An 18,748-nucleotide genomic window follows, 5' to 3' on the forward strand; every position below is an offset into this window, starting at 1 on the left:
CCTTGCAAAGGAAAAAACAACAACTGACGAGTACTGGGATCGACTGAACGCAAAAAATGCTTGAGAATTGGCCATCACTTTTATTAGCCTTCGATCCTGAAGGTAAACAATATGTGTATTTAGGAACACGCGTCTCAGTTTGGGATGTTTCGGGCGGACGACAGCTGATTGTGGGAACCACGCCGACGACGGCGGAGTTCCCGTTATTGTTAAGGACAGCGTGGGTAATTTTCGACAGGTTATAAAGTCAGCGGCGGCCGCCGGGCGCTCCACCCAGAGGCGGAAGAGCGCTCTATGAGCGCAGCTGGGCACACTGCGAAAAGGGACTCCATTTTGCCGCAGAGGTAAGTCAGCGACTACGCTACTCTTATTTTTACTTGTTTATTTCTTTACTTTGTCTTTTCAACTCCGACTTTACTGCGAGCACTAATTATAACTGTACAGAGCCAATGTAAAGGTTTGACTGAAAGGGAGTTGGAACACCCTATCCCGCCAATGTTAAATTTAGTGACTTGGCTTCCCTGTATTTCAGGAACCACTGTAGCCATTGACATGACACTTTTACACGACATTAAACTGTATGTTCTGTGTCTACTGAACTACACTAACTGCATTTCAGCTATTGCTTTCGGATATACAATTTTTTAATCATATGGTTAAAATTTTGTGTACGTTTTTTTACGTTATCCTAAATAATTTTAATTATAGATAATATTATGTTCTTATTTTAATTCAGTAGACTCGGGATATATATGTTATTACTCCCTGAAAATTTGAATCCACAACTCGCAGTGGCTTCTGAGATTTAGCGAAAAATGCAACAGGAAATGTAAATTTTCATGAACGGCTTCTAAAGTTTCAAAAGACTGTAACTCACTTAATATATGCTTAATTTTGTATTTTTAGTCACTCAGATGCGCTGTACACCATACTGTACATCATCCTCTTAATCTTTTTCCAAGTTTTTTCTTCTTTTCTTCTTTCTGGACTCCTTAGTGGCCAACAGTGCTGCATACTCTGCTTTATCAACGCGAACCTTGTCCATCTGTTCAAGTTCTTTTATACAGTTTGCTCCAGGATTAATTCCCATATGCTGAAGCACTATCACCCTACCAATGTTGCCATCATTAAAAGCAATAACAGCAAAACTGACCCCTACTTTAGTGTCTTCATTCCAACATAAATAATTTTTGGGAAGCGTGTCCATATAAGATTTTTGAACGACTCATTGGGATTTTCAGTCTGACCATGTAGGCACTTCTTCAGTAATTCAGAATTTGTCAGGTCTCTGTAAATAGATTTTATGATATCCGTGACTGCTGCTGTGATGGGATGTTTATGGCTGTATGAACTGTTTGAGTACTGGGCACTGCAGTAATTGCACCATGAATCAGGTCCAGGAGGGCAAAGGTGGTGTACTAGTTTTTCATCAGTTGAAAGTCGCAATGTTTCTCTCTATTCGAAAATCTATTACCATGAAACCCACGTTTCTTAAAAACACTTCGTTTTGGCGTAATACTTTACTTTTTGAGAGATTTACCAACCTATTTGTCGCTTTTCCTCGGAAAAACGTTAGCACTTTGACATACAACGCGTATTTATACTATGAAACGATACGATACTGTTCTTGACTGTGCTACCAATACAAACACGTCATTTAACCTTTACAACACAGCAATCCTCAACCTTCTATATAAAAAAATACCGATTTTATTAGATCTTGGAGTAATGCACATACAAATTTTAACACCTTCAACAAGTGTAGATTATATTTAAAAAATAAAATACTTCCCATGTGAGTTTTTGAGTGATATATATATATATATATATATATATATATATATATATATATATATATATATCATTTTATTCGGAAAACTGAAAATTTTATGAGATAAAAATCCGGATATATGATCACGAACAGGCTTTCGGTTTCTTAGGCCATCCTCAGGTGACAAATGAATGGTTGCGAACATAGATAAAATTACGTGCTACTTACACAGATGTTATTCAAACAGAAGATACACATATAGTGTTTAACATGTAAGTATTACATTTTTTGCCGCAGAGAAATAGGTACAATAAATAAAAAAGGAAATAAAGTTTTTCATGTGGAGATACATTTAGCAACTTATGAAAAATAAAGTTGAATTTACGGTTTTAATCTATTATTTGCCCCTAAAACATAATTTAACAAAGAGAAAAAAAGAAATCGAGTTCGTTCATTCATTACTAAGCTGGCATTCTGTGTCATACACTCGCCAATTTCCAGTAGGATTAACTTTCTGCTTTTTTAACACAGTGCAAGACATCCGCTTTTCTTAACAGAACGTAAAACTTCGCAGGAAGATGACCCTGCTGGAAATCAAAAAACATGACACAGAATGTATTAAATGTCTAAATTCAGTTTCTTTTTCCCCGCTGTTAAATTAAGTGTTAGTTACCAATACTAGATTGAAATGGCAAATTCAACTTTATTTTTCATCATTGTTAAACGTATCTCCACATAAAATTCTTTATGTTTCATATTTTATTAATGTACCAGTTTCTGTGTTTCGAAGAACTGTAATTCTTTCAAATGCAAACACTCTACATGTCATAATTTTCTTTTCTTCTGTGTAAGTAATAGTTCTGTAAGTTGCACATCATTGTGTCTGTGTTAGCGACACTCATTTGTCACCTGAAGATGGCCTACGAAGCCAAAACCCAGATCGTGACCAAATATCTTTGCACAGTATTAAGAAGTGTTTCTATTTCATTTTATTATCATCTTCTGCCAAGCACCGACAGGAAATTAAGTTAATCACAGAATAAGTGTTGCGTTATGGAAACGACATTATACTGAGGAAATTATACTACACACAATTCTATTCATACAAAGGTTTAATCTGTAGTACCTTAATCAACTTAGTTTGAGTCTACATATACAAGTTTCCAATTTTTAAAAAAGTATGCAAAGTTACAATGGTTTCACTACAGTAAGTATTTCGCTATTAGATTATACCTATTTACATTGAATCTGTAGAGTAAGGAGGTAATACTTGCGGCTAGTGGAAAACCCTTAGCAACTACTTTCCAGTCCGCGTACCACTACTATTCAGGGTGTCCTAAAAGCCTTTCCCTGATAACATAAATTGATAACTCAGGCTAGAAGTAAGATACAAAAATGAAACTGGTGTCTAATTCTTTACAAACTATCAAAGTTTTTTTTTTTTTTACTCATCAATAAACTTCCACATGAGCACTCTTGGTAGCACGTAGCACACCTAGGCGATATTCAATTTCCGTCCACACATTAGCCAACATCGCTGGAGGGATCGATTCAAAGACTGTGGTTATCCGTTGCCGCAGGGTTCCAATATCTGGTACACGTGTTCGGTAGACCTCGCCCTTGACATAACCCCATAAAAAGAAGTCTAATGGGGTTACGTCAGGAGAGCGTGGAGGCCAAACCGTTGGCCCATCACGACCAATCCATCGCCCAGGAAAGGTCATATCGAGATAGGCACGGACGTCTAAACCCCAATAAGGCGGTGCACCGTCTTGCTGAAACAAGACTTCGGGGTGATACTGAAGCAGCTGAGGAACAGCATATATTCGCAACATGTTCAGATACACTGCAGATGTGATGGTAGCCTCAGCGAACAAGAATGGCCCGATAATTCGATCGTGCAGTAGCGCGCACCAAATATTCACCTTTGGACTGTCTCTGGTGCACTCCATGACTTCGCCAGGGGGTTGTGAATCCCAAATGCGCACATTATTCCGATTCACTACTCCACTGACAAAAAAGGTCACTTGGTCGTAAAAGGCCATTCGTCTGAGATAACCATCATCGTGTAAGTAGCCTGTTTAGGTTTTTATATTGGTAACGCCACGTAGAGCTCTGTATGAAAATCACTGGCTGTGATGTGTGCAGTCTGTGGCTGGGTGGCATTGTTGTAGTATTCGCTATTGTAGTGTTGGGCTGTTGGCTGTTAACAGCGCGTAACGTTGCGCAGTTGGAGGTGAGCCGGCAGCAGTGGTGGATGCGGGGTTTTGAGAGCGGATGATCTGACGTGTGTCCATCAGAGACAGTACGTTTGTAAGACTGGATGTCATGAACTGCTATGTATATTATGACTATTAAGATAAATACATTGTTTGTTCTCTATCAAAACCTTTCATTTGCTAACTGTGCCTATCAGTAGTTAGTGCCTTCAGTAGTTTGAATCTTTTATTTAGCTGTCAGTAGTGGCGCTCACTGTATTGCAATAGTTCGACTAACGAACATTTTTGTGAGGTAAGTGATTTGTGAAAGGTGTATGTTAATGTTAGTCAGGGCCATTCTTTTGTAGGGATTATTGGAAGTTAGATTGCGTTGCGCTAACAAATATTGTGTGCCAGTTTAAGCACAGTCATGTACAATTTTTCTGAGGGGACGTTTCAATCGTCCTCAATACGTGATAGCATTTCGACCGCAAAGTCATATCGACGTGTACTGTCATTGGGCAACAAGGCCTGAACGATTTGCACCTTGTATGCACGAAACAATAAACGTTGGCGTAAAATGTCATGGAGAGAGCTTTTTGGCATCTGTAATTCATGTGAGGACCTGCGCGCCGATTTCTTCGGACTTCGCAGAAAAGACTGCCTTACAGCTTCCACCCTGTCTGCTGAGGTTCTTGGACGACCAGATCTCGGAAGGTCAGCATCCGATCCTGTGTTCTTGAACTTCTCATACCAGGCTTTAATGCTCTTGACATCAGGTGGATTCCTTCCAAATGTTGTCTGGAAGTGTCTCTGCACTGTCGTTGGTGATCGGTCTCATGGTACCACAGGACACACCGCGCCTTCTCCTGATCGGTTAACATGGCTTCTTGGACACTGCACCTCATCGACTACTTACGTACTGCGAACCTAAAACAGAAAAAAACTTTGATAGTTGTAAACAATTCGACACAAGTTTCATATTTGTATCTTACTTCTAGCCTGAGTTGTCAATTTATGTAATCAGGGAAAGTCTTTTCGGACACCCTGTATGATTCATATCGTCTACGTCAGTTTGACCCTGATCACGAATTCCAAAAACTAGAATTGTTATTCGCTGTAAATGTACAGGGTAACATCCATGAACTAGTCTCATACGAGGGACGGACGTCACATGACGTTTACTTAGCTTCTCGTAGTCGAATCACTGTCGAGAAGAGATGTCCATTTGTACGGTCCCTTTGTTTTCTACCCTTGTGTCGATGAGATACACACCATTCACGATTCCAGTCATGGTAAGAAGCTTTCTGATCATATGTGTAGAGGGGTTGTTGTCAGTCGGAACTGTCCGTATTGTTAGGAGGTCGACTACTACGTCATGTAAAATTCCAGACTATCCCTTTATCCATATAAAATAGATGCCTACGTCATTTTTCCTTACTTCTATGAAAGTCTCCAATACATCCGAAATATCCTGTCCTTCATTCGGCTTATCGAATTTTGGATTTTATAATTTCTGCAGAAGACTTAGGGAGCCTGTGAGTATCTCTATGCCCGCATCTCGTGGTCGTGCGGTAGCGTTCTCGCTTCCCACGCCCGGGTTCCCGGGTTCGATTCCCGGCGGGGTCAGGGATTTCCTCTGCCTCGTGATGGTTGGGTGTGGTGTGATGTCCTTAGGTTAGTTAGGTTTAAGTAGTTCTAAGTTCTAGGGGACTGATGACCATAGATGTTAAGTCTCATAGTGCTCAGAGCCATTTGAACTATTTTTGAGTATCTCTATCTGTATTCCATAATGGGTGATCTCCCATATGGCCAATAGTTCCGGTGTGTAGATAGAAGTTTCAGGAGGAAGTGCAGTAATATGACAGGTAACATTAGAGCTGCAGAAGAAGGTGTGTCCTATTCTGTCTTCTGTTTTAGAGCTATTTTTGTATGTACAAGGGTACTGTGGGCATTATAGTTCAATAACCTGCTCTAGCTGGGAACCGATGTTCATCCCGTTTCCTAAGTCGTGTGGCAAGTATGACGCTGAAGATGTATTAAAGATGTCAAACGGATACTGAAAGCAAGATATTTCGTGGCATACAGAATTACTGGTAAGCGATTTCGCCATTTATCGTAACTTCTTAGTAGCAAAGGAGTACGGTTTGTGCTTTTCTTGTGAGACGGTTGTGTTAGTCTCCATAAATTTAGTCATTGCCTTTATCAAGTTACGATCAGATATCGATCGACTCAAAAGAAATATAGCTAACAACAACTGTCTTCCTATTTTTAATTGTATTTCGGAAGTATTCACAAACAGTGCGTCGATGGGAGTTGATTTGCTTCCAACAAACGACTAAGCAGAACGCCCTATAATGGAGAACATCTAATTTCTGTAAAGTAGATTTCGGAGCGCTGCCGAATACGATGCTTCCATAGTCGAAGACAGAGAGGACCAAGATATTATACAGAATCACAAGTATAGTCGGCTTCGTTCCCCACCAGACGTAAGTCGTTATTATTAGTGAATTCGTACTATTTTAACCTTGTTTGTTAGGTTCTCAGTACAATAATGCCACGTTAGTTCTCAGCCAAAGTAGACTCCAAGTAGCTTAGTATGCAACTTTATGAGAAATTTGTATGGATCATGTCGTATTTATGTTGATAAGTGATTATGCATTTTTCTCGTGGATATAACCATTACGGACTTTTCTGGCGATAGAGTAATTCTTCTGCCCACTCCCATTTGGTAAGCATCTCATGAGCATCGTTTAGCCATGAACTTTGTCACTCAAAAATATTGTGAATGGGTGGGTGTACCTAGAAACGTCGTCCACGTACTGAAGAGCTTTGATGCTGGGAATAAATACAGTCTCTAGATCTGCGATGTACAGGGCATACAATGAGGACCGTACCCTGTGGAAGGCTATGTGTCATTATATCACAAGTGGTATACGCTACAACAGTTAAGGAACCCATACGTATTTCGTAAAATTTCATCCGGACTACGCAGAAGTTCCAGTTTTTTAATTAGCTCCTGTATCATGGTATTATCATACGCTCTCGAAAAATCTATAAATGAAGATGTCAAATACTCGTTACACTTCATCAGCGTTCGGTCCTAGGGATGCGATATGAAATTTCATTAGCTTCCGTCCCGTACTGCGAGCATATACAGGGAGTTTAAAAAAAAAAAAAAAGTATCGAATACTTTGAGAGGTGGTAGTACTCATCGAAACTAGAAAAATAAGTCCAATAAACATGGGTCCAGAAATGCATACTTTCTGAGATAAGCCCAATAAACATGGGTCCGAAAGTGCATACTTTCTGCGATAAACACACATTTACAGGAGGTGTTCAACGTGACATCCATTCATGACAATGCACCCCTGTCTGGCTGCTTCGCTGGGTGGTAACGTGTTTGCCTCTCATGCAAGCGGGCCCGGGTTCGATTCCCGACCGGGTTGGAGATTTTTTTTTCTCCGCTCGTGGACTGGGTGTTGTGTTGTCCTCATCATCATTTCATCCTCATCACCGACACGCAAGTCGCCCAATGTGGCGTCGACTGCAGTTAAGATTATCACTGGCGGCTGAAATTCTCAGGAAGGGGCCTCCCAGCCAGCAACGCCATACGCTCATTTCCAATGCACCCCTCTGCCCTCCGGCGTAAGGAATGAGTCACCCTTTGAAGTGTATCCAGTTGTTGTACCTGATGGCTCGCACTGAAGACGCGCCCCTGGAGTGTCCGCACATCGTTGATTGGCATGGTGTAGGCCAATTCCTTCAAGTGTTCCCATAATCAAAAGTCTATGGGATTGAGGTCTGGGGAACGAGCAGGTCAAAGAGTGCTGCTCAGTTATTCGCTAGCAGATACAAACACAGGTCTGACCAACAGTATTGATGATTTTCTTTATATTTCTACAAATATTTTGAAAAGGTTTTTGGTTTCCTTATGTTATGATACACGAGAGTCGTTTTTTTCTCAGTTATACGCTGGAATTAGACTCCAGTTGAGGGAAACATCACATACGTTAATTTAATATTGCTCTCTGTTTTTTTTTCATTCAAATCAGTGAGTGCATACACAATAACATTGATATAATGGTTTGTGTTGTTGCTGGTTGTGTGTTGGCGTTCTGATGATTGATGTTAGTGAGACGAAAAGGCTCCCGGTCAAAGGTGGTGTGGGTTGAAGGCAGTACCTTCGCATGTGGACCAGTAGCGTTGTGTGCAGGTCGGGGTATTGTCAGGTGACATCAGGTCTCAGAATTAATGATGTTCTATTACAGCAGGCCAAGCAGCTCACCAAACACGGACTGACATGAAACATTTGTGTCATTACTATAGAATATTCGGTTTTTTGTCATGTTGGACCTAGAGGAAATTTCATTAGTTCACTTACAATATGTACACAGATACATACAGATACATCACAATTGTTTCTTGTTCATTGTGGTTGCTGGTTATTGGTTGCAATGTTTGCATTGTTTTTCAAACAGCTAGCTTGAACATGATTTGCGTATAAGTGCACTGCCTCGTCATTTGTCGTTGTTGCTCACATATTATGTTTCCTCTGTATCGATTACTGCCTACTTGCGCAATGTGGAACTGTCCTTTTTGAGCGTAAACGATGTATATTTTCATGAAGCTCTGGATTTATAAATCGCCGCGCTTTTGGCATAGCGCGACAACAATCACGAGTAAAAGTTGAGTATTACCACATAGTCTGATTCAAAAGTCACTGCATGCGGCAGGCAATACAGTTATATGCACGAGACAGGGTTCGTCTGCGCTGCAAGTCCGTCTTACACCTTCGCAGTCGTACCATCAATGCAGATACGTAAGTGAACTGAACTGTCATTTCCACATTTCACACTATATTTGCCGTCCATTTCAATGCTCTAGCGTCATGTTTTTTTGACACTTCACATCGCGAGATTTCGCATTATCACTCGCCAAGAGTTATAGATAACACACATTCGCTTTGCATTGTTCTGTAGAGTCACTGTTGTATTATTATTATTACTATTATGGGTGTCTTCCGTAGACAACACTTACATTTTTCCTTACACCACAGTTTGTATTTCATATTGTTTAAAGTGGTGCATTTTACGTAATAGTTGCTCAGTTCTTTTATTTACAAGGTTTCTTCCTTTCGCGATGTTAGCTTCTCCTGTGGCTGTGTCGTATGATCATGAGGTCTCGCTTTGCATGCATGTACGTGAGCGTCTATATAGTGTTTCGTAATCCAAACGACATCTAAGGAAATCACTGTTTTCTTTGTGACTAATGAAAATCTTCAGGCGTATTCAGACTAATCGCGGAAGAGGAAATATTATGCAGAAGGTGAAAACTGCACGAAGCTCAAACCTGCCTTGTTTAAAACCGGACAAATTCTGTGTATCATGACCCACTTTAGTACTTCTTAATCTAATGTTTTATAAATTTACCAATATGAAAACTGACTTATTGCTACTATGCACACAAATTTACAAAAGAGCATAGTTCATGATATCAGTCATCTGTATATTGCTCTAAACGAATATCATGAGGTTAGTATTTGTTCCTAGTTAAGTATTTCTTTACATAAATTCGTCGAATAGCTTTAAATTACACTAAGGAAATGCTGTACACAGAAAAAATTCTTTGAAGTTCTGACTTTGTAAGCCACTTACGTTTTACTACGTACTAATGGAAATTACCTTCTTTCAACATCAGTCTCTGACTAAATGATGTAGCACATTTTCTCGCAAAGCATTTACTTCGGTATCATCTTAGTAATAGGACACATGTCATCATAAAGATACACATATACTAAACACACAAATAAAACTGTGTTTGAGAATAACAGCCATATTTGTCAGTGTATAATATTTCTTTACATCCTGATAAGAATATACCTTTAATGTGGTTAGACTCAAGTGGATATGCAAGTGGATAACTAAATTCAAAAGCGATTCCTATAATCTGGTGAGGTACTCGTATATTAGTCAGAAATAACAGGGAGGGTATCAGGAGGGTCAATTTTTCCACGCAACCACAAATTTTGGGCATATAGATATTTGAAGAGGTAGAATTCGTCCCTGTCTTCTGGATGTTCCTCTCTTTTTATCGACGATTTGACAGATTTCCACAAGCTTCCCCGTATGTGGACAGATGGACCGACCGATAACACAAATCCAGAATGATTCACAAATTCATGCTGAAAGCCGTCTGCTACCAGTTTCATGCCTGGCAATATAAAGTGCTTCAGAGCGACAATGTTTTATTCCCCCTTGAATGAACTTTTAAACTGTAAAACAGTTGCGACATTCTCATTCAGTGCTGCCAAACACCGAAACACAAGTATGTTCAACTTAATTTTTCAACGACTGCCCTGTTTGGTATTTCCTAGTAGCTGTATGTGATCCCTCGATTTCGACAACCTTATTTTGTCCACCGATTGGCACACTCTCGTTCGTAACTATAACGTAACAAGACTTCTCGGTAGAAATCTTAGTAAACAACCACAGTGTTCATGGACAACCGAGAAGCAGTCCGTTGCAGCGTTTAGTCCTCTATCCAACAAGAAACCAATATAATGCTCTTCTCGATGGATAACTTGGAATTATCAAACAATTTGTTCTTTCTTGTAGATGTTCTCTTGTACTGCTACAATTGGGAAGGAAAATCAGCATCCGCACCTTTCTTGCGAAGTTTCATGGAGTTGTGTTTATGACATCCTACATAATTCCTGCTGTCCTCATTTGGAAGCAATCCGAAGCCTCAACAATATTTGAAACAACTTTCCACACTACATAATCGAGTAATTAGATTTCACCATGCACTCGGAACTACAACGGTTTCACTCTTTGCTAGTCACTATCGAGAAAAATATGTTTCCCTGGCAACGCACTAAACATTCAGCATAATTCCGCTACCAGAGTTGCGTGGTCGACATAGAATCACACGTTCAATATTTATATCGTTGGAGACCCGCGCGTACGACAGGCAATCATTCTTGGAAATTTCCAAAGTTCGTATTCCTACCTAAACTTAACTGTGCAGTTACTTCAGTATGTAATTCAGATGCCATAAGTTCCTCGTTTGAGTTAAGTTGCTTCGTTTGGTTTAGAGCGACCTCTTCAAAAAATTGCGAAAATTAGTAAGCCGAACAGTCTCGGCGGTTTGCTGAGACTCTACCGGCATCTATTCTTCTATTACGACAGAATCGTGGTTATTTCTTACTCATCAATGTCCCAGTCTACATTGGTATTGTGACTCTTCAAGCTTTCCCGGCGGATGTGCTGTAAATAGTCTTCACGGGTTTGCCGCCGGATCACGTTGTGCAAGTTCCACAATATTTCCTCGGAGCAACTGTCCGACATCTTTACGTGGTTCAACCTTGCTGGTGACTAGGTACAACTGACGGTAACCGCACCACGCCCCATTTCTAGAACACGCGCGCGAAGAATGTGAAGGCGCGGAAATCACGCATGCGCAATGATTTGCAGATAGATGGTGCTATATTCAAACTCCCTCTGCCTAAAATCGCAGAGCGGCTCTCCTACGCCTGATCTGTACGCTGCGTTTGCAAACAGTGCGGCCAAACGTTACCAACTCACCACTAACGTACTCAGGCCCCGGGGAGTTCACTCTATGGAACAGAATGAAGATACGAAGACACCCACCGCTTTGGTCTTTTTGTCTACTTTGGTGTCATGTCGGCAAGAATCGGCAAAGTTAACTTTTACGTAAAACGCTATGAGTGTTGTCATTTCGTAGCCATTCTATCGTTTGACTCGTATGCTACAAGATCTGTAGTTCCCATCCTTTTTTATTCTAATTTACGTAGAGGTAGTTACCCAAGAATAGATAAAAAATTATGTTCTAATTTGCATTTGGTAAAAGCCGATGTGGAATGGCTTCTACACTCCATTCTTTTTTAATTCTAATTTACGTAGAGGTAGTTAGCCAACAATAGATAAAAAATAATATTCCCATTTGCGTTTAAAAAAAGCCGATGTGGAATGGCTTCTTCACGTGTTCAATTATTTTAATAAAGTCTTCATTTACTTGAGATATTCTTTTAATGATTACTCAGTATCACTCTGATATCGACTCTTTTTTAAATTTCGTACACACACGCAATTACAAAATGATAATCTGTAGAAATTACCTTTTGAAAATCAGTCGGACTTCTTTTTCAAAATTCTGCAAGTTCTGTTTAGGAAATACTAAGAAAATGGAAGTCGAACACAATGTCGGTCAACAATCCCTTTGTTAATTTTACGAATCGATAAAGACTGCCATATTTACATTTATTCTGAAAGTCATAGTACTAACGAGGAGAGTAACTAAATCAGTAACATCACACACATTTAAACAAACTCGATTATTATTTCAATAATATTAATCACTTACACAAAGGATGACCACACCCAAGACAATACTAGAGTCTAATCAGCTTCAAAGTCACAATATGAGGGAGCTTAATATTGTTAAATTTATACCCCAAAAACAAAGATCATTAGTCGTGATTTAGTTACATGTACTTTGTTTTTCGATTATGTCTTTGGATGTGTTACATTGATTACTGTCGTGTGATATTTATATTGCAAAATACGTATGATATATATGAAAAATGAACTCTGGAACATGCGCAAAAAAGAGAAAAAATGAAGAACTATAATCAACTTTCACTGTTTTTCTATATTATAATTGGAGGAAGAGCCCGTGAACAAAATTTCTGAACTAATGTGGATGAAAGTAAAACTAAATTAACAATAATAACCTTCTCTTCGTGAGGAGAACACTAACCAGTAGAAAATCGATTGTTGCTGGTTGCTCCTGACAAGGAAGTCAAATGCAAACGAGACAGATAGGAAAAGTAAGTAACAGTTTATTATTTCAAAAGTAATTACCATAATTGTTAACACTTTCATCCCACTGTGAGACAAGACGGTCGATGCCTTCATGGAAAAATGTTTGCGGTTGCCTATGGAACCATGATTGTACCCAGACGTGCACCTACCTACTCGTCCGAAGAAAATCGACAGCTACGAGAATCTATCTTCAGCGCTCCAAAAATATGGAAATCGCATGGGAAGAGATCAGGACTGTACGGAGGATGTGTAAGTGTTTCCCAGTGAAACTTCTGAACCCCTGAAACTTAGTCGAAACAACGTGCCGACAAAATATCCGCACACACTTTGCCAAGGTTGTTTCGAGTGCGATGCAGATTTTTCGCTCGGAAACCATAACACTTCGTCTATACAGTGTCGATCACTCCTCATGCGGTTCTCATATTTTAGAGCCTTGAAGAAAGATATTCGCGGCAGTCGATTTGCTTAGGAGGAACAGCTGCACCCCTAGGTACAGTCATGGTCCCGTAGGCGACTGCAAACATTTTTCCATGAAGGCATCGACCATCTTCTCTCACAGTAGGGTAGATATGTTAACAGTTACGGCGATTACTTATGAAATAATAAACAGTTTACTGATTTCTTTTCCATCTTTCTCTTTCGCATTTGACTGCTCATTAAACTGGGTGTTTTTTCTAGGAGACGTCAGGGGCTTTGTTTCTGGTGTTTCGGGAGACACCGCAATTTCGCTTTTGCTATGTGTAGTTGTAGTCAGCCCAAAGAAATTTTACTCCCTTTCATGCGACGCCCAGTGGTATCGTCCTCGGTTTGTTCCAAAACCAAACAAAATTATTTTTAAAGCGGAATTTTACGTGACTATTGGATGGAGCGGTCTCTGATTAGTCTAGCGCTACATTTGTTTCACCGATATGTATTAACAGGGCAGTAAAGCACAAGGAATAACGAGTAATCCAGCCGCGACAGCACTGGCCTGGCCCGCACTGAAAATCGATAGCTACGAGAGTCTTTCTGCAGGGCTCCAAAAATATGGAAATCGCATGGGAAGAAATCGGGACTGTACGGAGAATGTATAAGTGTTTCCCAGCGAAGCTTATAAACTCCTGCAACGTAGTCGAAACAACCGCCATGCAAGAAGCGCTGCTCAGTTGCTGCTGGGAGTAGCACTGGTTATTCATCGTGCTTTACTACTCCTGGTAATACTTGCCAATAAAACAAATATCGTACTAGACTAGTGTTGGGACCGCTTTATCGAATGAGCACGCAAAATTCTCCTTTAAAATCATTTTGTTTGTAACGGGAAACAAATCGACGCTTTCCAACGACAGTGGGAATCGCATGAATGGCACGATGCATGGTGTTTACTTTGGCCGAGTCCAGCTACACATTGTAAACACGAAAAAGCACGTATCTGCCGAAACATCAGAGAAAATGCACCTCACGTCCCTTAGTATAAGTTCTTTTAGAATGACAAAAACGTGATGTGCCCGATTTTTAGAATATATGGATGAGATACAAACACCCGCCAGGTTAGCCGGGCGCGCTGAAGTCCTGCTTCCTGGACTCGGGCACGCTCGGGTAGGCGCGCCGGCCCCGGATCGAATCCGCCCAGCGGATTAACGACGAGTTCCGGAGTGCCGGCCAGCCTGGATGTGGTTTTTAGGCGGTTTTCAACATCTCCCTAGGTGAATACCGGGCTGGTACCCACATCCCGCCTCAGTTACACGGCTCGCAGACATCTGAACACTTTCACACTATTCCATGGATTACACTAGTCGCAGACAGTTGGGGTACACTAACTCCTTCCCGGGGCGTACAGGGTGGCGGCAGGAAGGGTATCCGGCCACCCCTTCAACTAACATTGCCGACCCTGCGAATCCGCGGGAAAAATGGCACAAGCAAAGAAAGAAAGATGGATGAGGTACAAATGTCGTTCGTAGGAAATTCAGCGCCCTTTGCTATCGAACACAGTTTTGCACGGATGCATCGTATTTGATACAAATGATCACTGTCTTGCATTATCACTAGTAACCGAATCTGATTTAGTTCGCCGTTATCTGATGTTAAACCCTCGCATATAGTACCCTTTAGCACTTGCCTTTGTATTACTCTTTGTGCGTCCTTAATTTTCATTTCTGGTTCTGCTGCCAGTCTTTTATCTGACCCCACACTTGTTTCCACGTCATCTGGTCTTTTCCTGGCGGCGCTACTGTACTAAGTGCTATGTTTTGTGCCTCGAAGTCCATTGGATCACCATCTACTGCGTCACTGTTGAGCGTACTAACAGCTTGTATTAAAATGTCTACGATTGGTAGTAGCTATGGTCGTTCAGTTGCATCCTCTGATGTCACAGTGGTGCGCCTACACCAGCGTTTCCAAACCTGGGAGTAATTGACCATGTTGGTTAACATTACGACTCTAGTTTAATCATTTCCACAAACGGCTGGTTTGGAGTTGGTTGTTTACTGTGCAGGAATCGATTTTCCTGTGTAGCGTAAACATGAAACATGTTGAATCTGTTTTAAATGCTAACAGAAAAATAAGCCTCTGAGGTCGGTTCGTGAGTCGCGCTTGGGTAGCTCAGTAGGTAAGGAGTTACCCGCTAAAGGCAAAGGTCCCAAGTTCGAGTCTCGATCCGGTACACAGCTTTAATCTGCCAGGAAGTTTCATATCAGTGCACTCTCCGCTGCAGAGTGAAAATATCATTCTGGGAACAGAAAACTAAGTTGATTTTCAGCCCGGAAGTAAATTCGTGAACTAATACATGTGTTAGAGATATTGTAAAATTGTCCGAAAATATGGAAAAGCATGAAAACTTTCACTTACACAAAAATGCGAAACGAGGAGTTGCGAAAGCTTACACCATATTTCGGTATTGCCCTAAACTGTACAAAGCAACAAAATTCCACACAAAACTCTTTTTTGTCGCATAAATTATGCATCCTATTATTTTTTATGATTATTATTATTACTGTTATTATTACTGGCAGTGGCCGTAGTTGTATAAACTTGTTGACTGTTATACAGCAGATGCTATTAGTTTCACACTCTCAAATTTATCTGAATCTAAAAATTTGTGAACACCCAGAACGTATACTCACAAGCCGCCACTGGGTTAAATACAAAGCACTGGCAGCCTAAAGTCCTCAAGTTTCTGCCGTTCGATAAGTAAGGAGTCCATTAATCAAGAGATTTATGGACAGTAAGTACTTGGGCGATTTTAAATAGAGTTGGAGGGTGTGGGGAAAACAAGTTTCGCTAGCGGAAGGAATCTTGCAGAGGAAGCATATTTTGAAACATGGGTCTACTCTCGATGTGGATATCAAGCAGGTTGTACATACAACTGCGTCATCATTCCACAAAACAAAAAAAGTTGTCAGAAATAAGCAGTTCCCGTTTACTTACTGACTCATTAGTTTGTAGTTTAATAAAACCCTTACCACAACTACATATCACTATCATGTGTCATTTTAACACCAAAAGTCTTTTTTTAGTCCTAAAGTTTAGTGAGCTGCTAATGTTGACAACGGTGGGGAACCGGAGGGGTGGGGCAGGGGATTCTACTCAGGGGTAACAATCTCAGAAAGGTTGGGAAACACTGGCCTACACCCTCGACATGATGTCTACCGTACATGTCGGTGACTATTGAGGAACTAGAAATAGAGCAAGATCCGAATCCACCAGCTTGCTTTGACCAACGATGTCGTATTACGCGTGAAGACGATCGTTTACCTTAGTCATTAAGACAATCACAGATACACCGAACAACAGGCCGAGCACATTCCTCAGGATTCCGACGACAAGACAGCCCACAATGCTCATAAGCAAACGTAAAAAACTTGCAGAGTATTTCAGTCGGCAAAGAAAATGAAATTAACAGGCTAACCGGGGGGAATGAGGATTTTGGGCCTGGACAAACTTAAAAAAGATTAATATAGTTAATATCATCCAATAGCAATAAAGACCTTGAAACATAAGACATGCCCATTGATCTGAAATAAACGGAACGAAAATGTACAGAAAATACAGAATTGGAATCGAATAGTTCGACTTAACTAGGTAGCTCAAACGAATAAGTGATACAAAGCACTCCCCTCACAAAAAAGATAAACCAAAAAGCACATACACGAAATCTTCTGGGATGAACCAAACACAAATATACAAACAGGGAACAAAATGTAATCTAATTTTTACCTTTATCTATATAGCTCAGACGAAGACAGCGATACCGAAAACCAGAACTCGAATCGCTAGGGATAATAATTTTGTGATTTTCGTCCGGTCCGTATAGCTGAAACGTATGATGGATACCAAAAACGTAGTGATGCAAAAGAAAATTACGAGCCACGAAATTGAAAACGATCAGGGAATAAATTTCCCATCTAAAAAACCTAATACAGAATTAGATTATATGAAAAATATCATAGAAATGCACTTACCAAGTGTTGTCGCTTCCAAATTAATCTAGACTGGCCAGCAAACGTACTACAAACCACGGTAATAGAGTAAGGTTCGATTCCATCCATCGTGTTCTATATGTTACTTTAGAGACTATTTAAGTCCATCTCCGTAGCTGAGTAGTCAGCGCAGTAAAATGCCATTCGAGGTTTGCGGGTTCAATTTGCAGCTAGTTTGAAAATTTTTCTTCGATTGGGAACTAGATGCTTTCTTCATCATCATTTCATCCCATCGGCATACAAGTCACCAAAGTGGCATCAACTAAAAAGACTTTCACCAGGCGGAAGACGCATGCCACACGCACATTCATTTTTTTGTGGACAATTTAAGCTATGATACCACAGATTACGCGAGAAACTTAGACAAGAACAGATAACATTTAGTAAAAGGTGGCTTACATCCTACGCAACGTAAAGTAATGGCGTCGTACAGAACGTCATGGATCAAAGCGGACGGTTGCAATCGCACTTTGCTCTTGACCGGGAGAGCCGAGACGAAGTTCCGATGCTGTAAAATCCATAATTTCTGCGGCTCGGAGCGAACTAGCTAGCGGACTGCTCGGGAACGATATGCTCCCGAATACTGCTCGAAATAACCGAAATAGTTCAAGATGTTTTGAGCAGCGAACTACGAAAGCGACTTTTACAGAACGGCAGTTGCTAGGCAACTGCTCAACAATGTATTCTAGAGTAATAGCTATATAGTTGTTGAGGTCTCAGCGTGTTCATTCATGATCAAGTATGTGGTTAAACAGTGCACCACTTTTCATAGAAATGCCCGATTCTAAGTGATGTCGCTAGGTGTTCCATATATACAGACGGCCGCTGTGACCGAGCGGTTCTAGGCGCTTCAGTCTGAAACCGCTCTGGTGCTACGGTCGCAGGTTCGAATACTGGCTCGGGCATGGATGTGTGTGATGTCCTTAGGTTAGTTAGGTTTAAGTAGTTCTAAGTCTGGGGGACTGATGACCTCAGATGTTAAGTCCCATAGTGTTCAGAGCCATTTGAACCATATATACACTGCCTAACAAAGAAAGTGAAGCGTCAAGGACAGGAGGAAACGAAATGAAACTTCACACGATGAGAGGCTATGTGTGCATATTTCAGAGATCACAAAAAAATTTACAAAGCACTTGGCAGTATGAGCCGACGTTTGAGTATGATGATACACCACTCTGATCTGGCTGCGTTCACTGATTCGGTTGAGAATGGTGTCATAAAGCCCTTGTATCCTCTTGTGAGGCAAGATGGCGCACTGCTGTTGTAACTCGTTCTTCATCTCCTGAATATTGGCTCTGGTATGTAGATGACTTGTGACCTGGTCCTACAAATTTTCTATTGGGACCACGGGAGTACCTTAGTATCACGCAGACAGTTCGTAGAGGCAGGTAACATGTGTGCAAGAGCAGAGTCCGCCTTAAAACATGGCACCACGATACTGTTGGATGAGAGGGCAACACATTAATAGTTACCTCAGAC

General features: G+C 40.7%; 1 protein-coding gene across 1 annotated transcript in view; it reads left to right on the top strand.

The window, feature by feature from the left end:
* The first annotated feature begins 274 nt into the window (after positions 1-274).
* The window catches only part of LOC126353900 (fatty acid synthase-like), a 445,172-nt gene continuing 426,698 nt past the window's right edge, over positions 275-18,748 (top strand). The window contains exon 1 of the mRNA XM_050003124.1: positions 275-344. The gene's annotated coding sequence lies outside the window, so the exon portion shown is untranslated. The remainder of the gene's footprint in view (positions 345-18,748) is intronic.

Source organism: Schistocerca gregaria, chromosome 3, assembly GCF_023897955.1.
Source record: "Schistocerca gregaria isolate iqSchGreg1 chromosome 3, iqSchGreg1.2, whole genome shotgun sequence".
In the NCBI taxonomy this organism is placed as follows: domain Eukaryota; kingdom Metazoa; phylum Arthropoda; class Insecta; order Orthoptera; family Acrididae; genus Schistocerca; species Schistocerca gregaria.